Source organism: Notolabrus celidotus, chromosome 8, assembly GCF_009762535.1.
Source record: "Notolabrus celidotus isolate fNotCel1 chromosome 8, fNotCel1.pri, whole genome shotgun sequence".
In the NCBI taxonomy this organism is placed as follows: Eukaryota; Metazoa; Chordata; class Actinopteri; order Labriformes; family Labridae; genus Notolabrus; species Notolabrus celidotus.
Window position 1 is genome coordinate 6900860 of NC_048279.1, and position 19133 is coordinate 6919992.

Genomic DNA, 19133 nt, shown 5'->3' on the forward strand with positions numbered 1-19133 from the left:
ACTGTGAGGTGAACAAACTAGCTGTGCTTTTGTGTATGGTAATTAATCCAAACACTGTGACACAAGCATACTGTGTTCTCGGGTCTACCTCGAAGAATCTAATCCTAAAAAAAACCACATTTCCTAATAACTCAATCACAGTGCCAGGTTTAGGGATCCAATGAGGATGGAGGTATAAAAGCTTTGCCTCTATAAATACCTGTGTGACTATTTTGAAGGACTTCTCATTTCAGATTGAAATCTGTCTGCTAATATGCCATGTTACATGTAGGTGAAGTACCTGAAAGCCACGCTTCAGTAAAAGTGCAGATATAATATTAGAATTAAAAGGCAGCCATTCTATTTTTGCCTGAGATAAAGTCTTAAAGTATCTGATATTAACTGAACGTAAGAATCACAATCCATAACCATTAGACCAACACATTTGTCCTAATTCAATTTTAAGTGACAAGGATTCTTTGAGGAAATACATCCGAGTGTGAAAACATTTTATTTCAGCAGAGTAAAAGTGGAACTTTACAGAATTTGAAAAACTCCAGAAATTCTCAAGTACTTTAAAAAGCATTACAATTAATGCTAGGGGTGTTAAATGATTGGTTCTTTAATTAATCCCTGAATTCAAACACTGTACAGCTAATTCAGAGTGGTCTCATTTTCAATGTTATCAACAGGACTGTGGTGATTCACAAACGCCAAAATAGTACTCTGCTGACTTTTGCAAAGTGGTTGCCTGCTGACATCAGCCTGATTAGCTGCACCCGTACGTTTAGCCCATAGCTTTTATTTCTGATGTAGTGCATAACTTATCAACTGAGTCATATCAGAGCTTTTTAATGTGTAATGTGCCATTTGAAAGTGCAGTATTGTTATTTTTGATCACAGCGTCATTAGAAGGCTTGGTGAAGCTGCAGCGGATTTACTACGGTGTGCCAAAAGTGACAAACTGGCATGTGATTAAAGGAAAATGCTTTAATTAAACCACTTTTAAATGCCATGGACATATTTCATAAAATGTTAAAATTGTGTGTTGACGTAAAGCATTGCACTTAAAATAGCTGGTAGAGTCTATCAAAGTGTGTGCAGAAAGTCAAAAGTGATGGACCACAAATGTTGGCCTGGTGGTCTAACGCCCCACATACAGAGGCTATAATCCTCGCCGCAGGGGTCACCGGTCTGAATACTGGCCACGACCATTTGCTGCATGTCTTCCCCCACTCTCTGCTCCCCACTTTTCCTGTTTCTCTACAGCTGTCCTGTCAATAAAGGCAAAAATACACTTACATGTCATACTAGTAACTTTATGCTACGAGTCCTCTTTGACAGGTGTTACTTTTCTTGCAGTGAGACTAACACTAGCTGCAGATGTTCCTCATGAAATGCTAAAAGATAAGGAAACGACTACACATTTTTAGCTGCTGAAAGGCTTTCCACTTAAAATTGAGTTAGTTCACATTTCTTTATTTTTATTACCATTCAGTTTCATTTTTTATTTCAAACCTTGTAACTGGACATCGAATGGAATGCATTTTTTGTCATTGCAACAAGCACAATGAATTTGAAAGGTGCAGTCCTCATTAGGTGCCATTTAAAAGAGACAAAAACAACAACAATCAAGGTATAAAAAGTACATCTTAATAAAAAATAAAAAAACTGTCATACACGCACAACATACAAATCAAATCACTGAGTCTTATTATTGCACAGTTTGTTATTGTTGCACTTGTGTATTGCACTTGACTATATTGCACAAAGTCAATATTCAAAAAGCCTCAAGCAGTGTTGAGAGCAGTAATGGCTCTTGAATAAAAACAGTTTTTTAGTCTGTTTGTTCTTGCTTTTCATGTCCTAAAACGTCTGCCAGAGGGAAGCAGCTCAAAAAGTGAGGATGATTTGGACCTCTTAGGATGTGTTTTGCCTTCCTGAGGCAGTGCGAGCCGTAGTTTTCCTCCATGGATGGAACTGTGGTTCCATGACACGCTCACTGAAAAAGATTTGCTTTCAAGGGTTGCTGGTGTAATGGATTTGTCCAACTCAATGGGCTGTCGGTAAGAACAGAGTACCATGAGGCAAGCTTTCCAGTCCAAATGATTTATCTGAGTTCATTCAACTGGTTTGTCTGTTGAAAGGATCAAACAAAAGTAACATAATTATGATAGTAGTTACCATCCCATCAAAATAACTTTAAGTTATTCCACAAGATATTTTGTTTAGGTAGACTTACAGATTTAGTTATAACTGTAAATAAATCAATACATCTATAAGGCAAAATCAATCAAAGCACACACTTTAGATAAGAGGACAACTTACAAATCAAATACTCTGTTGGTCAATTGAGGAGATGTTGGATCTACAGCCAAGCAGCCAGCTCCATTGTTCTCTGAACAGGCTGACACAGGTGAGCTGGCTGTTTATTAGCTCTAGAGCTCCTCCCACTTTTCCACACTCACTGTATAAAAAATATTACTCCTTATAGCTGCTTTGTCTGCCATATATTATTGTGTTTATCTATCACTTTGTGTCACTCTTCTGTCCCCTGACATTTTGCTCAGTCCCCTGCCGCTATATTCTTCTCCTGTTGAGCTTCACATTGTGAGTTTTATGTGGACAAACGGGCATCTCACTGGGGGACACTCTGAGGTTGGTAGAGTGTGTGTTCAGAGAGAACAGGAAAAGGAATAACGCTGATTTTTAAAAAAGAGCGCTAAGAAAAGGTAGGGACGAGTTAGATAGCAAGTGGTCAAAGGAAAAGAGAAGAAACGAAGGAGAGAGCGAAGGAGCCTCCAAAGTGGCTCTTAAACTGCTTCAAATTGGTCATTAGTGTAATCAGGGGGGAAAGCATTGCGGAAGCCTTCTCCATTAGGGGGAATGGTGACTCTCTGTCCCTCTCTTCTTTTCTCCCTCTTTCTGTCACTTCCTCTCTCATCATTTCTTCTCTGCTTCCTCTCTCGTGCCTCTTCAAAGACCCGTCCATCTTTTAATGCTGCTCAGGCAGAAAAAGAAGCCTACTCGTCTCACATTGATGTGACAGCCTGAGCAAGGCGTAAATCTCTGGAGGAAGGATAATTTCTAAAAGTAGTAATCACGGTATTGTAAAACCAAGTCAAAGGAAGTTCAGACATGCATGGAATATTTATGGAAACATTACTGGTGCAGAACAAACTTCAAATGCTTGAACATGAACAAAATAACAGGTTAATTTTAACAGCACTGCTCAGTCAGTCTGTGCCTGAAATAGATGCTACCTGTTGAACTGAAGGAGAAGTTTGCTAAGATATAACTTTATTCTAAGGGTGTGTTGAAAAACAGTGTTGGTAAAAAGTATGAGACAATATATGGTGCTAAAAATTACAACTTTAAAAAAAAGTGGATCAAAAATCAGTAAACACAAATAGAGTAATGGAAAAGATTGACAGTAGGAATGGCCAGTGGTGAGTTGCAAAGCTGCACAGGGCAGTTAGCAACAAAGCACATGATCAGACCATGATTTTATTTGTATAATATCATCGTATCAATGCAAACAAGTACATTTTTTTCCTGAAACAATTCTTTTTTTATCTTCAATGATGGTTTATAAGAAGGGTATGAAGTATGTCTTTGCAGAGATGCTGCTCTCTGCCTGTTTTTACTCAAGAACAGAAAGTAGGGTTTAAGGACAGGACCATTGGAAACAAAATCTGGTGCCAGATAATAATAAAATAATAACTTTATTTGGAAAGCACCTTTAAAAAAAAATGTTAACAAAGTGCTTTCACAAGCAAAGCATGGCCAGATTCTGAAGACAGAAGAAACCTTTAACAGACAGAGAGGAGTGTAGAAATTCTAACAATGCAAAAAGAAATACAGCGCAAAAGATTAACAAGCATAAACGCAAATGAAACAGAATAATGTAGTGAGACAGTAGACCATTACATCATTGTTAAAAATGATTTTAAAAAATACAGAAATAAATGAATAAATACAAATAGATAAGTAAATAAAAGCATCAAAGGACAATAAAATAAAAAGGATTTAAGAAGAAGACATCATATCTGAGAAAGACGAAAATGGAAAAGGATCAATTAAGAACATTAAAATACCAAACGTGGTTCTCTCCTGGCACGTCGGCAGATACTGTTTAAATGGAAAGAAAAATATCCTCCAACTTTCAAATCATGGATAAATAATGTTATTCATGATTTGACATTTGAGAAAATACGAAAAATGGACGCGAAAGATATTATAAATTAGAGCTGATGACCCCAAAACATTCCAGGTAATCTTTTATTTGTTTCATTTCTAATATTCATTTATGCGCTTATTTATTCATTAATTAGTATATTCTTATTTTGTGTGTACATGCATACATGTGCGTATGCTTTTATGTGTATATATTTGTGTGTTTGTGTGCGTGTATGCATATATGTATCTTGTTAATTTCATTTATTTATAAATTTTTATTTATTTAATTTTATCTTCTGACGATTTATTTTATTTTTTCTTTACTAAGTAAGGGTACATTGGGAAAGGGGCTCTGTTGGAGCTTTGGGGGGGGTGGGGGGTGTTTAACTGTTCAAAAAATTAAACATCATTGTTGTATATGTTTGTTTGTGTATAACTTAGGGTAGGGCGATTTGGCCAAAGAGTTGAATCTCGATTTTTTTCAGCTCAAAATCCGATACACGATTTTAAATCGATTTTTTCTGTGTAAATAAACACAATTAAACATAATTCAAAAACTAGATTTTTTTATTGGATGACAAAACATCAGCATATAACTAGGCAATATAACATTTTAACAACACTTGCATGGGCACTGTATTGAAATAAATAAATGTTTATAAGAAAATAATGAAATGATAAATAAAACAGTACTGTATGACTGGAGAAAAAAGTGCAATTAATGCATTACAACAAATGAAAACAAAATGTGAATTATTCACCATGAAAGTGCCACAGAAGAATAACAAGAACAGCACCATTATATGACCAACTTTGTGCTTCTGCAGAGGTATTTTTACTCAAAAAGAAAACTTGCATCAAGTGCACAGTGCACTGCACTGAAACATTTTTAATAAATTAAATAAAACAGTACTGAGAAAGAAAAATGCATTGAATGCATTACTACAAATGAAAAAAAAAACCTCACAAAATGGTTAAATGAACATTCTTCAACATAAAAGTGCCAGCATAGAGCAGAAGAACAAGAACAGCACCATTACATGACCAACTTAGTGCTTTTGTGATGTAGGGACAGTCTAAGGTTGTGCTAGATGCACATAAGTGTCAAAATAAGAGACTTTTTTTTTCCCTCTCATGCTTACTAACACGAAAAAATATAACTTCTGCAGAGGTATTACTTTACTTGATTTTACTTTGAACATCATTTAGTAATGTTCCTTTTAGGTGGACATTTGCATTATGTGCACTGCATTTAAATTTACAAAACAGGAAAAAATAAGATGATAATCACTGCATTACGAAAGGTAAGCATGAAACCTTGTCACTAATATAACTCTCTCAATAATGTACCCAAACAAAAATGATTTTTTTTTAACACCTATGCATCAACCTGCCTCTCCTCCAACTAGATTACAGTGTCAAATGTCTTGCCAAGAAAACAAGTCTATCAACAGACTCTGGCTTGAGACATACTCTATGGCATGTCACAATGTTCCCCCCAGCGCCAGTCCTCCTGGTGTGGTGACTGTGTGTATTACGTGCACCGGGTCGAAATAGCAGAGAACCAGGGAAACATCAAACTCGATGTTGAGATTTAATTTTTTTCATATCGATTGAAAAAATGAAATCGAATTAATTGAATTAATTCGTTTAATCGCCCAGCTCTAGTATAACTATTGAAAAACCAATAAAAAGACTTTGACCAAAAAAAAAAAAAATACCAAATTAAACAATTAATTAATTGGATAAAAATTAAAAAATAATGATACATTTTTAAAAAAGCGGTTAAAAGGATGAAGTCACATAAAAGCAAGTCTGTAAAGATGTTTCTTAAGAAGAGATTCTAAAGATGACACTGACTCTGGGAGCTTTATCTCCTCGGGGGAGGTCGTTCCAAAGTCCAGGGGCTCTGATGGAGAAAGCGCAATCTCCTTTGGATTTGAGCCTTGACTTTGGAAAGACCAAAAGTGCCCCACCCAAGGATCTAAGGCTGCGAGATGGTTCATATTGTGTTAGCAATAGCTCGGGGCAAGACCCAGGCAAGCTTTAAAAGTGGTCAGTAAAATCTTAAAATCTATTCTAAAACACAGAGGAAGCCAGTGGAGAGAAGAAGGACAGGAGTGATGTGATGTCGTCTGTTAAATAACATAGTAGTTCAACTTTTCAGGGGACACTCCTGAAGTTGCAAGGCCAGGAACAAAAAACAAGGTGATGCAACTAAGGTCTGAATTAGTGTTAATATATTTCTATCGTGTGGCTTTTTTGGTCCCTTTCAACACATCATAATTCAACTTATTCTGCCACCTCATAAATATCAGTGCTGTGCTTTTAAATGGCAGATTCCACCTTGAAAACCTCTCAGGCAGCTCAGGTGATGAGTCAAAAGTAACATGCACTTTGTGTCAAATTAAAATATCCTCTGAACAAAAACAGAGAAAGTGACTGAACTAGAACTCCTCAAAAGTGTGAATGCTGTGATGTTAAAGGTGACATATCACGCTTTTTTCATCAATATATATTGGTCTAAGAGGTCCCCAAAACATGTCTTTAAAGTTTATGCTCAAAAAAACACTTTGAAATCAGATTTTGGCATGCCTGAAAAGCCCTCTTCTTCAGTCCTCCTCAGAACACTCTGTTTTCCCTCTGACCACGCCCCCTCAGGAAGTGGATGTGGCCTCGGCTGTCCAGCACGTTGATCTAATGTTTACATGTTGGCTGAATATACACGGCTGCTCAGAGATCACGTTACTTCAACCCTCTGAATCTGATCCAGAATCTGATCCTGATGGAGAGGCGCCTGTAGCAGGACCTTTCTGAACGATTGGTCATAGATTCAGTGTTTCTTGTTGTTTTATTTGTCAGTATGTAGACGTGTGTCTTGGTACACAGCTACGAACATGTAGCTATGTGGCTATGCTAACTAGAGCTAGCACTTATCCATGATAAATAAAAATCATCCACTAGATCTTCAAATCTGCAGACGTGGGGAGTAAAACCGACCTCTGCCAGAAAGGCAGCGGGACCTTTCTGAACCATTGGTCACAGATTCTGTTTCTTGTTGTTTTATTTGTCAGTATGTCAACGTGTGTCTTGGTACACAGCTACAGCTATGAACATGTAGCTATGTGGCTATGCTAATTAGCGCTAGCACTTATCCATGACAAATAAAAAACATCCACTAGATCTTCGAATCTGCAGACGTGGGGAGTAAAACCGACCTCTGCCAGAAAGGCAGCAGGACCTTTCTGAACCATTGGTCACAGATTCTGTGTTTCTTGTTGTTTTATTTGTCAGTATGTCGACGTGTGTCTTGGTACACAGCTACAGCTACAGCTATGAACATGTAGCTATGTGGCTATGCTAATTAGCGCTAGCACTTATCCATGACAAATAAAAAACATCCACTAGATCTTCGAATCTGCAGACGTGGGGAGTAAAACCGACCTCTGCCAGAAAGGCAGCAGGACCTTTCTGAACCATTGGTCACAGATTCTGTGTTTCTTGTTGTTTTATTTGTCAGTATGTCGACGTGTGTCTTGGTACACAGCTACAGCTACAGCTATGAACATGTAGCTATGTGGCTATGCTAATTAGCGCTAGCACTTATCCATGACAAATAAAAATCATCCACTAGATCTTCAAATCTGCAGACGTGGGGAGTAAAACCGACCTCTGCCAGAAAGGCAGCGGGACCTTTCTAAAGGATTGGTCACAGATTCTGTGTTTCTTGTTGTTTTATTTGTCAGTATGTCGACGTGTGTCTTGGTACACAGCTACAGCTACGACATGTAGCTATGTAGCTATGCTAACTAGCGCTAGCACTTATCCATGATAAATAAAAATCATCCACTAGATCTTCAAATCTGCAGACGTGGGGAGTAAAACCGACCTTTGTGTTTATTAAGACAGCCTACAACTAGCATGCCTCCCTCCTAAGCTCCTTGTTAGCACACATTTGTGCAGGTAATGAAAAACGGAGGAGGGATTCAGTATTATTTTATACAGTCTATGGGCTGAACAAGCTCCGAGCTCTGACTTCGTGACAGACCGGATATTGTTGTTACGTAACAAAAACACGGAAGTCTGAAACGGCTCGTTTCACACACATTTACAGAAAGGTGGAGAAATCAGAACAGGGGCAGAATGGATTTTTTTCATTCTCGGGGGGTTTGTAGACATGCCAGGGACACATATTTCAGGTAGAGAACCATTAAAAAGTCCATTTTGCATGATATGTCACCTTTAACTGGGGATCACTGGACGTGAGTAAGTAATCAGTATTATCTTGGACTAACTGCACACCATATTGACACTGACTGGACATTTTGTATGATCATTTCTACATACTTCTCAGCATGTTAAAGCACTATCCTTTCAATGATATAGTAAAAATAAATTCTGCTATGTAAACAAAAAGGATTCTGTTTTTCTCCTCCCATGGTTTCACACCACACTGGTGTAGCATATTTACTTCCCTTGTAAACAACTTGTTATATTCCCATGAATGAGTAAACACACTTTTTGAAAACATTGATTCTTCGGCCAGCTCCATTTGCTGCAGGAATCCTAAATGGGTCTCCAGAAACATATTAATTCATTTTATTGTTCTTCCTTTTGAGTTGTGGCATTACCAGTTATAGTATTTCAGGGTTTCTCTGAGGCTAATGGATGTCCCATTTAAAAGGAAGGTTTGAAATGTGTTTATTAGTGGAGACGTGGAGAGTTTGGATAAGGGCTTGAAGCCAAAGTCATTTAATAAGGTGAAAAATGTGAAAAATAGATCACTTTAATGGGGAGGTGTTTGAGGTAGAATAAAGGGATTTTTTTTTCATTCTTAGTGTCATATTTTGTAGCAGACACTTATGTGTTTCAGAGTTTTAATACCTTTCTTGCAAGTTGCCAAGATCATTTCTCTTTTCATAAGGTTTTGGCCAGTCTTCCTGCTCATCCCTCCCCTCCTCTGTTTCTTGTTTTCCCTGACACTTTCTCACATAACTTCCTCCTTTCTGTATTTCTTTCTCTTTTCACACCGAGCCATCTTCCCAATGCAGCTCAAATTGTTGAAAGGAGGACCTGCAGATCTTTTCCCAGCCCTTTCAGAATGTGCTCTTCCCCTTACACAATGTCTTTTAAAGCTTGACCATCCCTCACCCCTTCTCTCTCTTTCCCCTTTAAACCACATTTCTTCCCTGTAGAGTCAAGCCAAAAGGAGCAAATCCTTCAAAAGAGAGTTTTGATGATGAAACAAATAAGGCAGCCATCGGAGAAATGCCTTGTAGCTCCAGCGAGGCGTGCTGGGCAAGATTAGCAGCCAAAAGGCCCTTTTTTTCTCCTGCCTCTCACTCTCAGGGTGCAAAGTGAATCTTCCGTGGCAACTTTCCAAAGGAGACGGATTTTATCCACAACTTCTTGCACAGAAGACTGAAATAAAAACAGAGGATGGGCACTGGATCAAAGCCCAGTGTCTCCAAAGTTCAGCAGTTCATGAAGTGAGCAAACAAGTGAGCTGATTTTACTTTCTCCAGGGCTCACTTCAGGTCAGTGGGATTATGACACTTCCACTGATCTACACTACTAATACTTACAATAACTGATGATGTTATACAGTGACAGAAGCAGCATGTTACAAGTTTAACTACTTCAATAGCGAGGGCCATTGTTATTTTTGAATCCATTAGATTTTCAGGTGCTTGGCCAACATTTTGGAAAAAACACATATTACCAAGCATTTCTCAAGGTGAAACAAGTCAGGTATTGACACCATCCCATTCACAGACTCCTCTATGATGGTGTATCAATTCTACTACTAGAACTGTACTACCATGTCTCTGATGCTGGTGAACCGACTGGTGAGCTTCACTTGACTTCAGAGAATGATGGCGAATAAAGTGGGTGAAAATAATGTCCAGCTGATCACTGTGGCTTGAGCAAGTGGCAACCTCCAGTCTCAAAATATGAAGCCAATGCGGAAGTGTTATAAACTACAGTTCATTGAGCGTCCCCTTGAGGCTGGCTGCAGAAACACCAGAAACCACATACACACCAATTCAAAGAAGACGATCCTTGCAGCAGAAATAAACATGTTTACAGCCTGGTTCATGAAACGTCTTTTGGTCTACATAGATAATTTCTCCATCGGCACACACTGTACGGGGGGTGACATTTTTTAGAACGCAAATGTTCAGAAGATATTAAAGGTGACATATCACACTTTTTTCATCAATATATATTGGTCTAAGAGGTCCCCAAAACATGTCTTTAAAGTTTATGCTCAAAAAAACACTTTGAAATCAAATTTTGGCATGCTTGAAAAGCCCTCTTCTTCAGTCCTCTTCAGAACACTCTGTTTTCTCTCTGACCACGCCCCCTCCGGAAGTGGATGTGCCTCGGCTGTCCAGCACGTTGATCTACTGTTTACATGTTGGCTGAATATACACGGCTGCTCAGAGATCACGTTACTTCAACCCTCTGAATCTGATCCAGAATCTGATCCTGACGGAGAAGCGCCTGCAGCAGGACCTTTCTGAACGATTGGTCACAGATTTAGTGTTTCTTGTTGTTTTATTTATCAGTATGTCGACGTGTGTCTTGGTACACAGCTACGAACATGTAGCTATGTGGCTATGCTAACTAGCGCTAGCACTTATCCATGATAAATAAAAATCATCCACTAGATCTTCAAATCTGCAGACGTGGGGAGTAAAACCGACCTCTGCCAGAAAGGCAGCAGGACCTTTCTGAAGGATTGGTCACAGATTCTGTGTTTCTTGTTGTTTTATTTGTCAATATGTTGACATGTGTCTTGGTACACAGCTACAGCTACAAACATGTAGCTACGTAGGTATGCTAACTAGCGCTAGCACTTATCCATGATAAATAAAAATCATCCACTCGATCTTCAAATCTGCAGACGTGGGGAGTAAAACCGACCTTTGTGTTTATTAAGACAGCCAACAACTAGCATGCCTCCCTCCTAAGCTCCTTGTTAGCACACATTTGTGCAGGGAATTAAAAACGGAGGAGGGGTTGAGTTGTATTTTATACAGTCTATGGGCTGAACAAGCTCCAAGCTCTGACTTCTGTGACAGACCGGATATTGTTGTGACGTAACAAAAACACAGAAGTCTGAAACGGCTCGTTTCACACACATTTACAAAAAGGTGGAGAAAGAACAGGGGCAGAATGGATTTTTTTCATTCTCGGGGGGTTTGTAGACATGCCAGGGAAACATATTTCAGGTAGAGAACCATTAAAAAGTCAATTTTGTATGATATGTCACCTTTAATGCGGCAGTGGCAGTGAGTGGAGGAGCACTGGAACACGATCTGTCCAATGATGCACAATTATCAAATCAAATTAGATTTTAAAGTTGCCAGACAACGCCCCTCTGGGAATTTCACCCAGAGAATTATTTTCTTTAACACTTAAGACACACAGGTTCATCACTCAAGAGGCCAGAGACGCGGTTCCAAATGTAACAATATATATTTTATTTTCAATCAGTTTTAAAAGTTATTCTAAAACACCATTCACACAGGGGGGGAAAGGGGAAAAATCTAATCAGGTGCTGAGGCTTACTAGATGGACAGGGGGCTAGTGAAGGGGGGAGGTATCCACCAAACAAACCAAAAACATCACCCAGGTATACGTGAAACAACCAAATCCCAGGCACAGCACACAGAAGGGGGGATACCACCACCCGGATCACCACTACCACCACCAGTCCTCAGCAACTGAAAAAGGATTGAAAACGGGGTCAAAACAATAAAGACACAAAGAGACAGGTAGTATAACTAAACAAAAATAATCAAAAACAACAGGGTTAAACTTATACAAATTAAACCACTCAATCACACGAATAAAAATGTATATGCGATTCCACAAAGAGTGTGTAGTGTCTGTCTGTCCGATCGAGGAGGCCCCAAACAGCCAGTAGCGCAGGCGGCTAGTCGAAGCAGTGAGCACTGGCCGGCAGTCAGACCAGCAGCAAGCAGAGCAGGTAGCCATGCAAGAAGCAAACAGAGCAGGTAGCCGAGCAAGCAGCAAACAGAGCAGGTAGCTGAGCAAGCAGCAAACAGTGCAGGAGACAGACAACAACACAAATTCCGGAAGTAGCCTCGGGACAAAGCAGCAGTCGATCAGCTGATGGTGATGTCACGCATCAGCGCTATTGAACAGTCACTCAGTTGGTTTTCACCTTTCTGCAGCAGCAGACAAACACACACACACGAGAGGAGGGAGAGAGAGAGAGGACACTCACCACAGTACACCTGAACGAGACACGCATGCGCCAGGTTCAATATGGCACCCGCCGCCGACTGGCTTCAAAACAGCGCTTCAGGAACAGATGGGGGACGTCACGGATACTACGTCCATTAATTATACAGTCTATGGGCATGAGCAAAGCAAGTTTCTCTAATGGTAATCAAGCGCAAAAACACCCACAAAGTTCTGCAGCTCTGTGCACTTTGCTCATTGTTTTGCACCTAATTGTGACTAAGTACAGAGCTCCACTGTGAGGTATCATCTTGATGGTGCTAAATTGAATTTAAATAAATGCAAACAACACTAGTGCACAGTGTACTGTTTGCTCTGCAGCAGTTTGTGGAGTATTTAACCCTTCCCACATGCTTTGTGATTTATAAATGTCTTTTTAGCCCTCAGTGTTACACCTGCCCTTCTCTCTTTCCTTTTCTATGTGAAGGTCTACAGGAGCACAATACATGTACAGTGAACACTGGATCTTCACTATTGCATCAATCAATGGCAGTGCTGCCAGTGTGGCCCACAATACATATACAATGGGTATGAATGGCTGCAGCAGGTCATGGGGTCATGACATCACATCAACCAATAAAGGCTCTTGTAAACATGATGGATTTTTTCAGCCACAGGGAGCTGCAGCTGTGTGGGCGACTTCAGCAGCATTCAACAGGAAACAATTGGATTCAGGAAACTTGAGACAAGGACAAGCTGCACACGGAGATGAAGCAGCCATAAGGAATAATAAAGAGTACCAATACATTCATATTATTGTTTGTGAAGAATGTGAGATTATACAGCGTCGCTTGAGATGATTTCACAGTTGTCTTAGGCTGTTTTCATTCATGTAGCTGGTTTGTTTTGTTCCAATTCAGATGAGAAAAAAAAGGTACATTGTTGAGTTTGTCCCCTGGGACCTTTTGTGTTCACACTGCAATATTGTAAAGCGAGCCAAAGGGGATTGACTTGGAGCAGCGAAGAGATCAATGCTTCATTTGCAAATGAGCATATTTGTCAAATGTTGAAAACCATTCACAAAAACACAGAGGTCAAGCCCCTGTAAAGTTGGTACACATAGCTCTTCTACTTATGTTTAATTGGATGTTGGCGGTGAGTAACATTAGTCTATGGCCACTTATGCTAACTATCTGATGTTATATAAATTGTCCCGTAGCTACTGCATCTATTTGCTGCAACTCGTGTGATTAGTCAGGCAGATATTTGTCCTGGTTGCTGGGTTGATTGCGTTGAAATGACTTGCTTGTTCTGTTCCACATCAGGGTGTTATTGCTGTGTCCACATAAGTCCAAATGGACCAAGGGGGAATACACCCCCATGGTTTATCCAAATGATCCAGGTATGAAAACACCTTTAAGTGAACAGTGAATACCTCTTTTCAGGTACAAGGCCCCCAAATGCATCAGTGCAGATGTATTAAGTTATCCTTTCATACTGGGCGAAAAAAAAGATGCATGTTTCTCAGAGTTATGAAAGAAGAAAGTGTAATCGCATTAAGGTTCTTGCAAACTATTTTCACAAGTTGAAAAAATAAGAAGGCTCCTTTAGAAATGTAAGCTATGTCTTCAGGAACAGGGAGTGCAGTAAAAACATAACCACAGTAGAAATATTAACAGTGCAAAATTGTACTGTAAATGTCACTTTATGTCAACAACACCAGCACTAAAAAGTTTATTTGACTTCTTAAAGCTGCAGTGCTGGCTCCTTGCAGACACATACCATTTTTCAGCAAGATTAGCAGAAGCAAAGTGTGAGCAGTCCCTGAAAGCCGTCAGTGAACTCTGTTTCACTCTGGAGCCTGGATTAATGTCCTCTGAGTACAGTAACATTGTGTTAATATGTCTCCATTAGATATCTCTGCCAGCTCCCAGTAGTTCCCTCTACTTGCTCCACTGTCTTGAGACAGTGCAGAGAGAACAGAGAAAGTGAAAGGATGGAGACGGACAAAGCCAAAGAGGGTGAAATTAATGCAGAGGGAGTGAGATTGACAGAGTAGTATGTGAGGTGGGAGGATGTCTAGACAGAGAGATAGACAGATACAAGAAGACACAGGACACCCAGAGGCAAACGGTAGGGAAGTAACAGGAAATGGACGAGCAAGGACAAAGAGAGGTAGAAATAGAAAGCTGGAAACTGTGAAAACAACAGAGGTACAGAAAAGGGAAGGGAAGGAGGCAGGAGCGACAGAGAGGGACAGAGGAAGAGACAGATCAAGCAACAGAAAAAAGTAAAGGCTGATGCAGGAACCCGAGTGAGGGAGTAATTTATTTAACAGGGTTGCCATTGGGAACAGCATCTGTGAGGAACGTGTGGGCTGATTATGCAACCAATTGACTATAAATCACCCAGCTGACAGAACATCATGACCACTGATCCGAGGGGAGGGCACACATCACTGAAAAGGAAATACAGGCTGTGTAATGCTACAAACATCCCTACGCTGGAGAAACACTGACTGCTATTGACCAACAGGTCTGACACACAGAGACTGAGCTTATCAGGAACACACACAGCAGCTGACACAGCGGGAGACACCACATCATTTTAGTAGAGTGGTTAAATACCTGAACACTTTCATTCAGATGACTGTAAAGATGTCAGCCATGCTCGTCACTGACGGTTTAGGCGTAATACAGTCGTCGTATGTGGCTGTGAAATGAAAGAATTACCCTGTTCATGTTACATGTTAAGGATTAGATATGATGAATACTGTTTCTCAAAAACTGACTTTACATTTCTGCCAATATTCTGTTTTTGGACAGCCATGAAACATCCACCAAATTGTATTTTGAGGGCAACCTAAGCTTTTTTATGTACACACATATATATATAACAGTCACAGACAGTGTTGTAGTACTCAAGTCCAGGACATGGACTCAAGTCTTGCTCCGGATTCTTCTTCACCTGCCATCCTAATATTGCACGGTGACAACCAGAGCATCCTTTTATATTTCACACCCTGCCTCTTGAGACCCACCCTCGCTGCTCTAACATGCAAAACAGCACGTTGTGATTAGCAACATGTGTGAAGTTTGGAAAACTTCAGGAACCGGCCATCAGGAAATGTATTTGAAGTTATCAGGAATGCATGTGTGGAAATTCTCCCAGTCCTATTCACCAAAACTATGGCACTATGACACCAGATGCACATTAGTTGCAATTTTTCACAATTCAATTCATTGAATTGTGTGGTCCTGGTCCAGTGTGTGGTCCTGGCTGTTGCTTTCTGTTAAGCCACATCACAAATCATTAAATTAATAAAAGCAAGAAAAAAAACCAACAACAAATAGATAAAATAAGCAAAGAAAGGCAATACCCTTGTTGGCTAAGTAAAAAAGCATTTATGATTTTAATTATTTAAATGTAACATAACATGAAGAAATCTAAAATCTAACGATTTAACCTGATGACGTTGATGTTGTCACTGTTTCTTGTCTTTGTCCATCTCTCTCTCTCTCTCTCTCTCTCTCTCTCTCTCTCTCTCTCTCTGTCTCTAGCCATCTCTTTCTATCTCTCTTCCCAAACCCAATAATGCTGAGGCAGATGTGTGTCTAACATGAGTCTGGTCCTGCTGGAGGTTTCTGCCTGTTAAAGGAAGTTTGTCCTTGCCACTGTAACTTGCTAAATGCTGCAAAGTGCTCTGCTCATGGTGGATTAAGATGAAATCAGACTGAGTCCTGTCTGTAAGATGGGACTGGATCTTATCCTCTCTTGATGTTGGGTCTTTGTTAATAATAGAACATATAGTACTGTCTAGACCTGCTCTGTTTGGAAATGGTCTTAGGATAAAATGTTTTGGAATTTGGCGCTATATCAATAAAGACTGATTGATTGAACCTTGAAGTAAGGGCACATCATTGAACATTCCTTAAAGTCATTACACACTTAAATAAGTCACTGGTATATATAGAAAATATGAAATAGACATAAGGTCATTTGAATAAAATTTCTGACAATATTCAAATTAATAAAACTAAGTATGTGCTGTATTTTTTTCAGAAATCCGATGATCTTGAACTCTAAGCAGTGTTTCCAGGCTCTGAAATAACTGATGAATCATGTAATGAAGGCTGGTCGGTCGAGCAGCTCTGATAAGGCCCTGCAGGATACCTCTATGCTTAATTCAGTTAAGTGTTGTAGCCCTCAAGCAAAAACATGAATGATACCACTACTAACAATGTAACACACTATTTTATCAATCACAGACATGATTGTTTGATGTGTTCAGTTTATGATTGATGAGATTTTGGCTATTTATGTTCCAGGACAAAGTATGAAATGCTGACAGCGCTGTGCACAATCTGGTCCTTTGAAGTGTTCTCATCCTGGTTCTATACAGACTGTTTGAAATAAGAATGTAGTCAAAGTGACGGAACCGCCCACACTCACTGTTAAGGCTGATTTATACTTCTGCGTCTCCCCTACGCCGCAGGGGGCTGACGCGGACATGAGCCCCACATACTTGTGCGCCGAAATTCTCCGCCGAAACGCCTGAGGGCAGTGCGTTCTCTCTGATAGCCGGCCGCCTGCTTCCGGTCCCGCTACGATCTCTGTTTACTTTTCCACAGAGTTTCAGGGCATGTTATGTTAAACTACAGCTGATACATGTTGCTGTTTATCATACAGACATGATTACATGAAGAATAGAGAGGAGGAGATGAAATACACGGCCGATGTGCGGCCGATGTGCGGCCAATGTCCGGGATCCCGGAAGTGTTGTAAATGCGGGAAAGACAAAGCCGCCCAGCGGACCAATCACAGAGCTTGCCGAGTTTTTTTGCAAGAATTTGTGTTTTATTTTCAATGAATTTCTTTGAAAATGTCCGCGTCGGCTCTACGGGGAGTTACATTTTGGAGGAGGTGCACGTCAGCTACGTGCGTAGGCCTCGGCGTAGGCACGGGAGCTACGCGGACCCCCGGCGTAGGGTACGCCGTTGATTCAACGCAGAAGTATAAATCAGCCTTTAGCCTGGCAGTTGTTAGCTTGTTAAAGCTTGTGATTGCCTCTACCTGCTTCTCTTCTTCTGCTCTTCTTTCAACCTGTGGCTGCATGATGGTTTGTATTAGTGTAGCTCAGAATGTTGAAGATAGAGCTCTTGCAACTAACACATCTTCTTTCAGCTGCAACTTCTTTGCATGCAAAAACTTTGTTGGGCATCCATCTGAGCTCTCGATGATGAAGTTAAATTTGAAGATGTGTGAGGGGAGGGGCAGAGCACATGCTGTGCTGCGGAGGAAGAAAAGAAGGGTTCACTTCATTCAAACTGTTCAAAAACAGTTTAGATCTGGGTAGCTAATTTATCTCTCAGCACACACTGTACTGGGGGACGCATTTTTTTTTATAACTCTTTATTTCAAAGATGTTAAACATCAGATTTTTGCCCAAATAAGCACATGGCTAATTTTATTGACAGACGGGCACACTGCAGCTGTTAGCGAAAAGGCTAAAGGCCCTCCTCTGTACCTCACACTAGCTCAAGTTAGGTTGAGTTCAGCATTTCCAATATGGCACCCAACGATGGGTGACGTCACAGATACTACGTCCATTAATTATAAGCTAAATCTTGTATATCGTATTTACATGACGATGGGAGACCCAAAATTGAAGAGAGCAGGTTTTTGTACTGTATTGTTAAAAACCAGAGTTTGCTGTTTGTTTTTGTACTTCTCTTAACATGGTATTCATCCATCCATTATCTTGACCGCTTATCCCGTTAGGGGTCACGGGGGGCTGGAGCCTATCCCAGCTGGCTTCGGGCGGAAGGCAGGGTACACCCTGGACAGGTCTTCAACCTATCACAGGGCTAACACAGAGACAGACAACCATTCATGCGCACACTCACACCTATGGGCATCTTACAGTGATCAATCAACCTGAGCATGTTTTTGGATTGTGGGAGGAAGCCGGACTACCCGGAGAAAAACCACGCATGCGCGGGGAGAACATGCAAACTCCACACAGAAAGGCACCCGGCCGGCCGGGGATTCGAACCAGGAACCTTCTAGCTGTGAGGCAACAGCACTACCGTGCAGCTACATGGTATTCAATGCTTTCTATATTGACACATGCAGGACCCTCTCATGTTGCCTCTGTTTTGTTGAGATTGGGTACCAAAACAACATGTTTAAGGTTTGGAAAAGCAAAGGTTTTCCAAGGTTGGAAGATAAAGCACACCTGGGAGCTAACTGTGGTCTATGGAGTGAATACCCCATATTGTTTGACCCTTTCATTAAACCCTGACCAACACTCCAAGATCACTGTTTTGCTCTTTATTCAAAGTCATCAGCAGCAGGTTTTTTTTTGGTGAGCAGTACAGTGGGCCAGGAGCCTGCTTCATCTCACACGGATGCTGAAAGGAATCAAGTGAGTCTGAAAGAGAAACTGAAGTCTGTGACTGTATCTGTGTTTCTTGCCTTAGGGAGTGGGTTGGTTCTTACCTACAGGCAAACCACACAGGAGTACGGTGTTCTTTGAAACTCCAGAGCTCTGTCTCAAATGCTTAAATACCAGACGCCAATGTGGCAAACCACAAAACCAAACTTCTTCATCTTGGCAATAATGGTGGAATAGTTCAAGCAGGGCCGGATTCAACATGTTTGAGGCTCCCAGTTAGAACTCTATCAGGCTTTATAACCTCTTTCTGACGTGCTGCTGCCAAAAGCACTCCATCTTCAGTGATGAAGATAGCTTTGGA

At 40.4% G+C, this 19133-nt stretch overlaps 1 long non-coding RNA gene across 1 annotated transcript; it reads right to left on the reverse strand.

Annotated features, from left to right (window-relative positions):
• Nucleotides 1-1442: 1442 nt before the first annotated feature.
• On the reverse strand, nucleotides 1443-2386 carry LOC117817756. Its single transcript, XR_004632196.1, has 2 exons — nucleotides 2308-2386; nucleotides 1443-2116 (listed from the first exon to the last, which is right to left on the reverse strand). It is a non-coding gene; the product is annotated as an uncharacterized LOC117817756 (long non-coding RNA).
• Nucleotides 2387-19133: the final 16747 nt, after the last annotated feature.